General features: G+C 43.4%; 1 protein-coding gene and 1 long non-coding RNA gene across 2 annotated transcripts in view; one reads left to right on the top strand and one right to left on the bottom strand.

Annotated features, from left to right (window-relative positions):
* The window catches only part of LOC141055947 (uncharacterized), a 161,153-nt gene that overhangs the window by 62,039 nt on the left and 86,747 nt on the right, over nt 1-12,367 (bottom strand). The window lies entirely within an intron of this gene.
* On the top strand, nt 5,842-11,263 carry LOC141055834 (uncharacterized). The gene is made up of 3 exons (XR_012221542.1): nt 5,842-5,958; nt 8,667-8,790; nt 10,032-11,263. It is a non-coding gene; the product is annotated as an uncharacterized lncRNA (long non-coding RNA).

The raw sequence follows: 12,367 nt of genomic DNA, 5'->3' as shown, positions 1-12,367 counted from the left end.
CTAATTTCTATCGTAAATTTATAGGTAATTTTTCTGGTATTGTCAAACCACTGACTGATCTGACCAAGAAGGGCGCTGATGTACTGAATTAGTATCCTGAGGCTATCTCAGCATTTCAGGAGCTTAAGCAGAGATTTACTTCAGCTCCAGTTTTACGGCAACCTGATGTCTCACTTCCATTTCAGGTGGAGGTAAATGCTTCTGAGATTGGTGCAGGAGCTGTTTTGTCCCAAAAAGACCCTGTGACTTCTAAGATGAATCCCTGTGCCTTCTTTTCTCGAAAGTTCTCCCCATCTGAACGCAACTATGACGTGGGGAAACGGGAGTTGTTGGCCATGAAGTGGGCATTTGAGGAGTGGAGACATTGGTTGGAGGGAGCTAGACATCAAGTTTTGGTCCTCACCGATCACAAGAATTTGATTTATCTGGAGTCAGCTAAACGCTTGAATCCTAGACAGGCTAGATGGGCCTTGTTTTTCACGCGTTTTAATTTTATGGTCTCTTTTCTTCCGGGCACTAAGAATGTAAAGGCAGACGCCCTTTCTAGGAGTTTCTTTGCCGATTCTCTTAGTGTGACCGAGCCTACTACTATCCTAGGTGAGGGGGTAGTTCTTTCTGCCATTTCGCCCGATTTGAGACACGCCTTGGAGGAATTTCAGGAGGATAAACCTGAGCGTTGCCCTATGGGAAAATTGTATGTTCCTGACCAGTGGAGAAAGAGAGTGATGTCTGAAATTCATTGCTCCGCATTGGCTGGTCATCCAGGTATTTTTGGTACCAGAGATTTGGTGAGTCGGTCCTTTTGGTGGCCTGCCTTATCTCGTGACGTCAGGAATTTTGTACAGTCCTGTGGGACTTGTTCTCGGTCTAAACCCTGTTCTCGTTCTAGTGGGTTGCTGATGCCCTTGCCGGTGCCCAAGAGGCCATGGACCCATATCTCAATGGATTTTATTTCTGATCTTCCTGTCTCTCAGAGAATGACTGTTATCTGGGTGATTTGTGATAGATTTTCGAAGATGGTCCATCTTGTACCACTCCCAAAGTTGCCATCTTCCGCTGAGTTGGTGCCCTTGTTTTTACAACAGGTGGTTTGGTTACATGGGATTCCTGAGAATATTGTGTCCGACAGAGGAGTCCAGTTTGTTTCCAGATTCTGGAAAGCCTTTTGTTCCAATCTGGGAAATCCGTTATGCTTCTCCTCCGCGTTTCATCCCCAGACCAATGGACAGACTGAGAGAACAAACCAGACCTTGGAGTCTTATTTGAGATGTTTTATATCTGCTGATCAGGATGATTGGTTCTCATTTTTGCCCTTGGCCAAATTCGCACTGAACAATAGAGCTAGTTCTGCCACTTTGATGTCACCCTTTTTCTGTATTTTTGGGTTTCATCCTCGATTCTCTTCAGGGCAAGTGAAATCTTCGTCCTGCCCAGGTGTGGACACTGTGGTTAAGAGAATGCAGCAGATATGGGACCAAGTGGTGGATAAGTTGTCACTCTCTCAGGAAAAGGCCCAGCGATTTTCCAACCGGCATAGGACCATTGGTCCCCGGTTTAATGTGGGTGATACGGTTTGGTTGTCGTCTAAGAATATTCCTATGAAGGTTGCATCTCCTAAATTTAAGCCAAGATTTATTGGTCCTTATAAGATTTTGGAAATTCTTAATCCTGTTTCGTTTCGATTGGCTCTTCCAGTTACGTTCAAGATCCATAACGTATTTCACAAATCTCTGTTGAAGAGGTTTGTTGAGCCAGTGGTTCCTATGGCAGCACCTCCTGACCCTGTGTTGGTTGAAGGCAATGTGGAATATGAGGTAGAGAAAATATTAGATTCTCATTTGTTTAGACAAGACTCCAGTATTTGGTCAAATGGAAGGGTTATGGTCAGGAGGATAATTCTTGGGTCTCTGCCTCTGATATTCATGCCAATAGATTGGTTCATGCCTTTCACCGGACCCATCCTGATCGGCCTGGTGGCGTGGATGAGGGTTCGGTGACCCCTCCTCAAGGGGGGTACTGTTGTGAGTTCATTCTCTGGTTCACCAATTGTGAGTTCTCCTTCCAGACTCCCTCTGGTGGTAACAGGAGGTAGAGAGGCTGATTTGATCGGTGGAAATCTGCCACCTGAGAATGAGGATGACGATTGGATCTCAGGAGTCTCAGATTGGATTTAAGACATCCGACGCCCTATTCAGTTGCTGGTGATTCCTTCTGGCTTGTCAGCTCTTGGTTTTCAGCTCTGCTCCAGTCATCTAAAGCTAAGTTTTTCTTCTAATGTTCACACTTGATTTTGTTGGTCTATTCAGTTTTTTGGTGTGGTCAGCCAGCCCCTGCTGGGGGCTGTGCTGAATTTCCACTCTTATTTATCAGTATTTTGCCAATTGGCTTTTTGTCCCTTACTAGTTCGGTCTCTTTTTGCTCAGTCTCAGAATATTTCAGAGTGCTGATATAGTGGGAGAAGTCTAGTGACTTCAGGGATAATTTTGATATCAGAAGTTTTGGACATGATTTTTGTAGGATTTTTTGCAGGTTGTTAACAGTGTCTTTCCTTTCCTGTCTTGTTACTTTGGGCCCCATCCTTTGCTCAGCCTATTTTCCTGCCTGTGTTTGTGCCTTCATCTTGTTTCACCGTCAATACATGTGTGGGGGCTATCTATTCCTTTGGGGTCTGCTCTGGGGCAGTTAGTTTTCCCTTTTCTTTCTTTAGGCTTATTTAGTCCTCCGGCCGTGACGAGGCGTCTAGGAACATTGTAGGCACGCTCCATGCCTACTGCTAGTTGTGTTGTAAGATCAGGAATCTGCATAGTTACCAATCCCTCTGGTTTTCTGTGACTTAGCTTGTTGTGCTTTTTTCTCCGCGGTGACCCATTCATAACAGGAGTCTACTATAAGAGTTTTTTCCCCCGGGTTCAGAGAACGGAACTGCTTTACCTTTCTGTTTTTTCTGGTGCAAAAAGGTCTACTTCCGGTTGACCCCACATGTGGACAATCTGGTTGTAAAAAATCTGTTGATTTAGAGTCCATTCTCCCTGACTTAGTGTGTTGCGGCTTAGATAGTCCGCTTTGGTATTGTCTTTCTCTCTTATATGTAGCGCTGTTAAAGATAGAAAATGTCTTTCCGCCACCTGGAAAAGATGTTCTGCTACTTCCATCAAGGCCTTGGATTGGGTTCCCCCTTGGTGGTTGATGTAAGCCACCGCCACTTGGTTGTCCGATAGAATTCTGACTGAATTCTGAATTTTTGACTGAAAGTTCTATCGCCGATAATTCCTTCAGGTTTGAAGAACTCTCGACTCGATGATCCCATCGACCTTGGACTACAATGTCCCCCATATGGCCCCCCACCCGGAGGGACTAGCGTCCGTGGTTATTATACGGGATATGCGATTTTCCCAGGGAGCTCCTTAGGCCGTTATCTTTGTTAAGCCACCATTTTAGGGACTTTATTGCTAAAGGACTTAATGTTAATTTTCACTGCAGGAACCCCCCTAGGATCCTATCATTAAGTAAAACTTCCTTCTGCAGGATCCTATTGTGGACTGAGCCCACTTGACGGCCAGAATACAGGAAGATAATGAACACCAATAGGGACATGGCTTTTCTGAGGGACATAGAGGGTCTATTTACCACCTGCAGCACCTGGTAACGGATGTCAATAATCTTGTCAGATGGTAGACGACATTCCTCAGTTTCTGAGTCTAAAATGAAACCGAGAAACTGCTGAACTTTTAGGGGCTGTAAGTGGGGTTTTTCGGAGTTTGCTAGCCAACCTTAATGCTCCAGAGTGGAATGATCAGCTGAATTGCCTATAATTAAAAAGTCATCCAAATCGGGGACAATCAAAACGTTAGACTCTCGCAAATGGGCCATGACTTCAGCAACTACCTTTGTGAAGACTTGAGAGTCCAAAGGGGAGGGCTCTATACAGGCACTATACTGGAAATGTCAAACTATGCCTCCTATGGACACTGCTACCCTCAAGAAACGCTGGTAATCTGCATGAATAGGTACATGGTAGTATGAGTCTTTTAAAATCTAAAGCCACCATGAAACAGTTTTGAAGCACCATTTTTATTGCCGAGTCAATCGTTTCCATTTTAAAGTTGTGTGTAACCAAAAACTAATTGAGAGAACGGAGGTTGATGATGGTTCTGAAGGAGTTTTCCGGTTTCTGAACCAAGAACAGGGGAGAATAAAACCCTCTCCCCCTGTAGGATTCCGGAACCACCACCAGGACTCTCTTGAGACATAATTTGGCAATCTCTGCCTCCAGGGCCGACTATTCTAAGTGAGAGGAGCAAAGGGGAGTCACTCTGAAATTATCCGCTGGTATTGAAAGGAACTCAAACTTCAGTCCTGCCGATATCACACCCTTTACCAAGTTACTGTTGGTAATTTGCGACCAAGCTGGATAGAAGGCCGACAATCTACCACCTATGGGGACCTCTAGTCATTGGGATGGTTTTTTTGCGCTCTCCTGAAGAACGCCTGAACATAAAACCCGTACCTCTCTTTCTCCTATCATCCCACTTGAAACGGTCTCTTGTAGAACTTTGCTGACCATACTTTCTCCTGCTGAAGGGACGACGGTAAGAAGAGGAGGATTGGGGAATTTTTTCTTTTCATCTCCCACCTTCTCCAGCAGTTGATCCAAGACCGGGCCAAAAAGGTATTCCCCTTCGAATGGAATAGCCCTGTGGAACCTGCTGCTGTTGCTCACTTTCCATCTTTCAAAAAATGGGCCAGAAGCATGAGGCTGTGCATAGACTCACCTTAAATGCTCCCCTCCCAGTATCCAGGTCAGCAGGTGATGCCGCGCCTTCTGCCCCGGCTACCCCGCCCCCACAGGTGAACAGGCCTCCACCACTGGTTTCTGATGGGGGCCGCCTTGGTAACCCGGAAACGCTCGTCTGCTCCGCCCCCCGACGTCACCTGGTGCCTGACGACGCTGGACGCACCAAGAGACTGCCCAGGGACGCCGGAAGAGAGGCCTCATGCGTCCTGACCCCCCCGGCCACGTTGTCCGCACATCCGCACATATACTGTCTGTGATATATATGTGATATGTATGGTGTATGTATGAAGCAGATAGGTGCTCATATGATCATGGGTCTTATTATTCCTTTTTGCAGTAATTCAGCACAAGTTTAGAAGAACTGAACTTGACCGATACATGACCTGTTAAGAGATATGATGAGAACACGGTAGGTTGAGTGATAAACAACCGCAATGCACCTGCGTAACACGAGTTGGCCACGAGCTCAAGGATTAACCACACAGGCGCCAAGCGTGAACATGTTATATAAGCATTGCTTGCAGAAAGTGTACTGCGCATGGTTGAACTGATATCTGATTATAAACAATATAAAACAAAGGGGACTTTCACTGGTAGGGGGGGACGTTTCCAGAAGGCTTTATGGACGCATAACTTCTGTGATGTTGTGTTAACTGGATGTTTCCTTCTTACCCGTCGAGCCCCCCCCCCCCGAGGGAGAAGTGATGCTACAATATCCGGCAAACGTATTGATGCTTACTTTTCTCTATTTTATAGATGATGATGATAATCAATGTAATGTTAGACTAGTGCTGCTATAATTCATGTGCCTATAACACACATATCAAAGTGTTACCTAAGTCATTCTGTTATATTATTATTAATAAAATATAAATTGTTCTACCGAAATAAAGACCTAGTAGTCTTTTTGCCTAATTAGTATATTAGTGAGCGATGTAAGTAAGGGGCTTGCCCCTCTCAAAGTGAAAATTCGGTAAGACATAAATTGGCGTAGTCGGCAGGATCTCTTTTTTTTTTTTTCTTTTTCAATAGGTTTAAGAAACGAAGGGAAAAGCAGGAGGATGTTGTGGATGTGCCCGGTTGGACTGAAGCACCGTATAATATATTGGCACATGAGTTGAGCAGTTCTGGACTGGCGGAACAGTGGTCTAGTAAGCTTAAAGGTAGTGAACCCACTGATGTTGTTAAAGTACTCAGGTGTGATGTAGAGTCTTTAGGATGGCGTATGTGGATTTGTTTTCCCTGCAAAGGCAGGTGATGCAGTTAACCCATGATGTTGTTGGTTTACTCATGGGGATCCCTGCAAAGGCAGGTGATGCAGATAACCCCTCGATGTTGTTTAGTTACTCGAGGTTTTCCCTGCAAAGGCAGGTGATGCAGTTAACCCATGATGTTGTTGGTTTACTCATGGGGATCCCTGCAAAGGCAGGTGATGCAAATAACCCCTCGATGTTGTTTAGTTACTCGAGGTTTTCCCTGCAAAGGCAGGTGATGCAGTCAACCCAGGATGTTGTTAATGTACTCAGGGGTGTCCCCGCCAAGGCGGGAGATGTTGTGTCGCTTGGGCGACGAACTTGGATTCTGCTCAGTGCATATCGCGCGATGCATGAGCGGAATCAACAAATGCAGAGGAAGTGCTCTCAATTGGAACAAAAAGTTGCAGAGCTAGGAGGGCAGAAAGTGGTGCTGGATTGCAATACCCGTCTGCTCAAAGATAAGTTGGAACATTACCAGAGTGTAGCAGAGAAAGCTGCTATCATAGTTGCTCAAAATAAATATCGCAAGAGAAGAGGAAAAATTAATAAAGAAAAAGTATTCCCACAAAATTCAAAGGTCCAAAAATTAAAATTGCCGGACTAGGAGGACAGGTAATCACCGGAGTACAAACACAAGTTGCTTTGAAAATAGGAAATCTACCGATAAGAAATTACCGTGTTTTAGTAGTACCCATTCCGGAATATATATTGGGAATTGATGTTTTAAAAGGAATGACTTTAAATTTATCGGCTGGCAAATTCTCCTTTGGAGTAAAAAGGGCAGAAATACAAATGAGACCTGTAACGGTAGGAAAAGTAAAAATGCCCCCTGTACATATCCCTCCTGCTACCAAAATGGTGGCAATGAAACAGTATCGAATACCAGGGGGACACAAAGAGATTACTGAAACAATTAAAAATCTGGTGGACGCAGGAGTCATGCGTACCACTACTACTGCATGGAATAATCCAGTCTGGCCAGTTAACAAGAGTGATGGCTCCTGGCGTATGACAGTGGATTACAGGGAACTGAACAAATGTACCCCTCCATTAACAGCTGCAGTGCCAGATACTATCACTATAATAGAAAATATACAGAGTCATAATGGAACTTGGTATGCAGTGATTGATTTGGCTAATGCCTTCTTTACAATTCCAATAGAGGAAAAGGCGCAGGATCAATTTGCTTTTACCTGGTTAGGTCGACAGTATACAATGACCAGATTGCCTCAAGGATGGCTTCATAGCCCTACTATTTGTCACCGGACGGTGGCAGAACATCTAGATCAGTTCTCCTTGCCCTCAGATATGCAAATTTCACACTATATTGATGATATAATGATACAAGGAAATGAAGAGCAGGCAGTGAAATCACAATTGGAAAAACTTTTGGTGCATATGAGGAGCAAAGGATGGGAAATAAATGAAGCAAAGGTCCAAGGACCGGCTCAAGTTGTAAAATTTCTTGGAATACAATGGAATAAAGGACATAGGGAAATTTTACCAAAAGTAAAACAGAAGATTATTAATTTCCCTACTCCCAAGTCTAAGCAAGAGACTCAATCTTATATTGGGCTATTTGGATTTTGGAGACAGCATATACCTCATTTAGGACAGATGCTGTCCCCTTTGTATAAAGTTACGAGGAAGAAATATGAATTTCATTGGGGGGAAGAACAACAAACCGCCTTTGAAATGGTAAAAGAGGCCATACAGCAAGCTGTAGATTTATGGCTAATGACAGCGGGGAGTGTAGAATTGCATGTATCAGTACAAAATATGTATGCAAATTGGTCATTATGGCAAAAACAAGGGGAAAAAGAGTCCCCTTAGGATTTTGGAATCGAAAACTCCCTGATGCTGGAGAAAAGTATACTCCATTAGAACAACAATTGCTAGCTTGTTATTGGGCATTGGTAGAAACAGAACAGCTAACTTTAGGACATGAAGTCTTATTAAGACAAGCAATACCTATAATGCAATGGGTATTGTCTAACCCTAAAATCAATAGGGTAGGATATGCATAGGAACAAAGTATCATAAAATGGAAATGGTACATTTCTGAAAGAGCAAAGAAAGGAGAAGGCGGGATGGCCTCCCTCCATGAGAAAATAGCTGAAATAGGGGAAGAAATCAAATCCCCTGTGAAACCAACTGTCCTGGAAGAGTCCCCTGTAAAATGGGGAAAATCTTATGAAGATTTAACAGAACAACAACAGCAACATGCTTGGTTCACTGATGGGTCAGCTCGATATGTCAATGGAAAGCGACACTGGAAGAGTGTGGCTTATAACCCGAAACTGGAAAACATTTGGTTATGGAAGGTCACGGTAAAAGTAGCCAATATGCAGAATTGTATGCTATCTTTCTGGCATTGAGTTTTGAACAAGGGAAAGAGTGTCACCTTTTCACAGACTCATGGTCTGTGGCTAATGGTCTTGCAACTTGGATGATGGGATGGAAGAAATATGGTTGGTTAATACATGGTAAGGAAGTGTGGGGTAAGGAGGTGTGGGAATTTATAGAAGAAATGGTTCAAATCACACTTACTACTGTTTTTCATGTTGATGCACATATGTCTGCTGACTCACTTGATCGTCTGTTTAATTCTGAAGCAGATAAAGCCGCCGCCATTAGACAGACTTCTGAGGTTGATCAAGAAAAAGGAAAATGGCTGCAAGGTACAGCTGTTTGGGCGCACAACAAGAGTGGACACCTTGGAGAAAAAGCCACTTACAGGTGGGCCCAAGAAAGAGGTGTTCCACTAACCATGGACATTATAAAACAACTCATTGCACAGTGTCCAGTATGCCAGCATTCACAAAAAAAGGAAGTTCCACACACAGTAATGGGACACATAGCTCGAGGACAATTACCAGCTCAAATTTGGCAGATGGATTTCATTGGTCCACTCACTGAGAGTAGGGGATGTAAATATGTCTGCACAGCAGTAGATACCTACTCAGGACTTATGATAGGATTCCCTTGCAAAGCAGCCACACAATGGAGCACATTACGTACATTAGAGATTATCACACAATACTATGGTGTTCCACTGCAGATACAGACTGACAATGGGTCACACTTCACTGGTCAACAGATAAAGGATTATGCTAATGAGCATAATGTCCAATGGGTATATCATATGCCTTACTATCCCCAAGCTGCAGGGTTAGTGGAAAGGATGAATGGACTCTTGAAGTCTACTCTGAAAAAGATACACAATAAGGAAGGAGGATATGGCCAGTGGAGAGACAATCTAAGTGAGGCTTTACAAATTATCAACAATAGGCCAATTACTGATTCCATGACACCATTGATGAGAATGCTGACACCCAACCTTACCATACACGAAACTCATATTGTACATACAATTACTTGGTGGAAGATGAATAAAGAGGCTAAAATTCCTGAAAGAGCAACTCCCCTATCTGCGGGATTGGATCTCAGTGCAATAGAAGTGACTATTGTACCTCCAGGTAAGACTGTTCCTATACTAACAGGATTGGGATGTCAAATGCCTAAAGGACATTATGGTCAGTTGGCAACTCGGTCTAGTTTTGCTTTAAGAGGGGCCAAAGTGGTGGGAGGAGTAATTGATGCTGATTATCAAGGAGAAATTAAAGTTATTATGTCCAATCTAGGACAAGAGCTGCTAGTTATCTCTAAAGGACAGAAGATGGCTCAAATGTTGGTAATACCTATTAGTTTAGATCAAGCCATCGAAGGACAAGCTCCACTAGAACTCTCCTTACGGGGGGATAAAGCATTCGGGTCATCAGATGTGACCAATGTAGGAGCTAGAATTTGGGTACAGAGTCCTCAAGGACCGCCATCGGCGGCTGAAGTCATTGCTGTGGGCAAGGATCGTACTTTGCTAATCATGAGACCAGGAGTGGAGAAATGGGAATATGTTCCCCAGGAAAAATGTTATTTGCGTGAATAAAATCATGCTTTGTTTTTTTTTTTTTCCCTAACAGATATTTCTGGGAATATGTGGAATTATTGGAATCCTTGGAAGCGAGTGTTTGGTGAAAGTTGAAGGATGAACACCGGGTACTCAAATCCAAAGTCAAAACACCAGTCGGATAAGGTGGTTGTGGAAGGAAAGCGCAAAAGAACGAAAACAAGATGACTTTATTTGCCCAGAAGGACAGAACTGTAACATAGCTAATGTAACAGTGGAAGGATATGCATGGATAGGCCCCCGTGGGGCCACCTCATTTCAAGTAGCATATATGTTACACAATATGCACGGAACTGCGAATATTACCGCTAAGGTGAATTTAACATGTTGTAATGCCGGTGAGGGTTTTGAGTCTTTGACTCCAACTCAACAAATACGGATCTATAAGAATTGCACCCCCACCATTGGAAGTGGAACAGAATTAGTATTCAATATTAATGTCCTACAGACTTTACTTTGTCATAATGCTACTAGTATAACAAATAGAAGTACTTGGGCACAAAGTATAACGTTTGTTAATATGAATTCGTCAAAAACGGATCCGGGACATAGGAAGAGGATCCCCTCGTCCTGCGTAAAGACTGGAATTCAATCACAAAAGACAGTAGTAACAGCTATAGTGATATTTCCGTCTAACGTTCTCTGCCCTGTAAGACAAAAAAGGGCATGGTATGATACGTTGCTGGGGGGAGTGGGAACTGTTACTGGGACTTTGAATTCTTTTGATATTGAAACTCTAGCAAATCGCATGAGTAAAGCAGGTGCAGGAATACAAGATGTTTTAACTTTACAAGGTAAATGGATGCCTACAATATGGCACCCACTGACACAAGCTTGGCAAGCAGATACATTTTTACTAGATATGCAGAATATTTCAAATTCTTTTGTATTCAAGGAAGGATCAGATATTAGTGCGATTCTTAATTGGACTATGTGTACAATGCAGGCTATTTATCAAATGCAGCAGAAGGCAACAATGCAGACTCGTCTTATGACAGGAAATGAATGGGTATGGAGGACTATGTTTAATAACACAATCCCTGGAGTTTCATGGCTTAAAATTGAAGCTCCCAAAATAGTTTGCAATGACACAGTATGTCAAGGGATATTGAATATATATATAATGTAACCAACCAGCAAGTAATGTGTAGATATGTAGTTTTACCACTATTATTGGGACCCCTAGGGGATCAATGGTTGTGGATGCCTAAAATGAATGGCTTATACAGTGGGGCAAAAAAGTATTTAGTCAGTCAGCAATAGTGCAAGTTCCACCACTTAAAAAGATGAGAGGCGTCTGAAATTTACATCATAGGTAGACCTCAACTATGGGAGACAAACTGAGAAAAAAAATCCAGAAAATCACATTGTCTGTTTTTTTTTCATTTTATTTGCATATTATGGTGGAAAATAAGTATTTGGTCAGAAACAAAATTTCATCTCAATACTTTGTGATATATCCTTTGTTGGCAATGACAGAGGTCAAACGTTTTCTGTAAGTCTTCACAAGGTTGCCACACACTGTTGTTGGTATGTTGGCCCATTCCACCATGCAGATCTCCTCTAGAGCAGTGATATTTTTGGCTTTTCGCTTGGCAACACGGACTTTCAACTCCCTCCAAAGGTTTTCTATAGGGTTGAGATCTGGAGACTGGCTAGGCCACTCCAGGACCTTGAAATGCTTCTTACGAAGCCACTCCTTCATTGCCCTGGCGGTGTGCTTTGGATTATTGTCATGTTGAAAGACCCAGCCACGTTTCATCTTCAATGCCCTTGCTGATGGAAGGAGGTTTGCACTCAAAATCTCACGCTACATGGACCCATTCATTCTTTCATGTACCCGGATCAGTCGACCTGGCCCCTTTGCAGAGAAACAGCCCCAAAGCATGATGTTTCCACCACCATGCTTTACAGTAGGTATGGTGTTTGATGGATGCAACTCAGTATTCTTTTTCCTCCAAACACGACAAGTTGTGTTTCTACCAAACAGTTCCAGTTTGGTTTCATCAGACCATAGGACATTCTCCCAAAACTCCTCTGGATCATCCAAATGCTCTCTAGCAAACTTCAGACGGGCCCGGACATGTACAGGCTTAAGCAGTGGGACACGTCTGGCACTGCAGGATCTGAGTCCATGGTGGCGTAGTGTGTTACTTATGGTAGGCCTTGTTACATTGGTCCCAGCTCTCTGCAGTTCATTCACTAGGTCCCCCGCGTGGTTCTGGGAGATTTTTGCTCACCGTTCTTGTGATCATTATGACCCCACGGGGTGGGATTTTGCGTGGAGCACCAGATCGAGGGAGATTATCAGTGGTCTTGTATGTCTTCCATTTTCTAATTATTGCTCCC

This window comes from Dendrobates tinctorius, unplaced genomic scaffold (assembly GCF_039654945.1).
Source record: "Dendrobates tinctorius isolate UK_male_01 unplaced genomic scaffold, ASM3965494v1 ptg000192l, whole genome shotgun sequence".
NCBI classification, from domain to species: domain Eukaryota; kingdom Metazoa; phylum Chordata; class Amphibia; order Anura; family Dendrobatidae; genus Dendrobates; species Dendrobates tinctorius.
The sequence above is the reverse complement of the archived record's forward strand: the minus strand, read 5'-3'. Positions and strand labels throughout refer to the sequence as shown.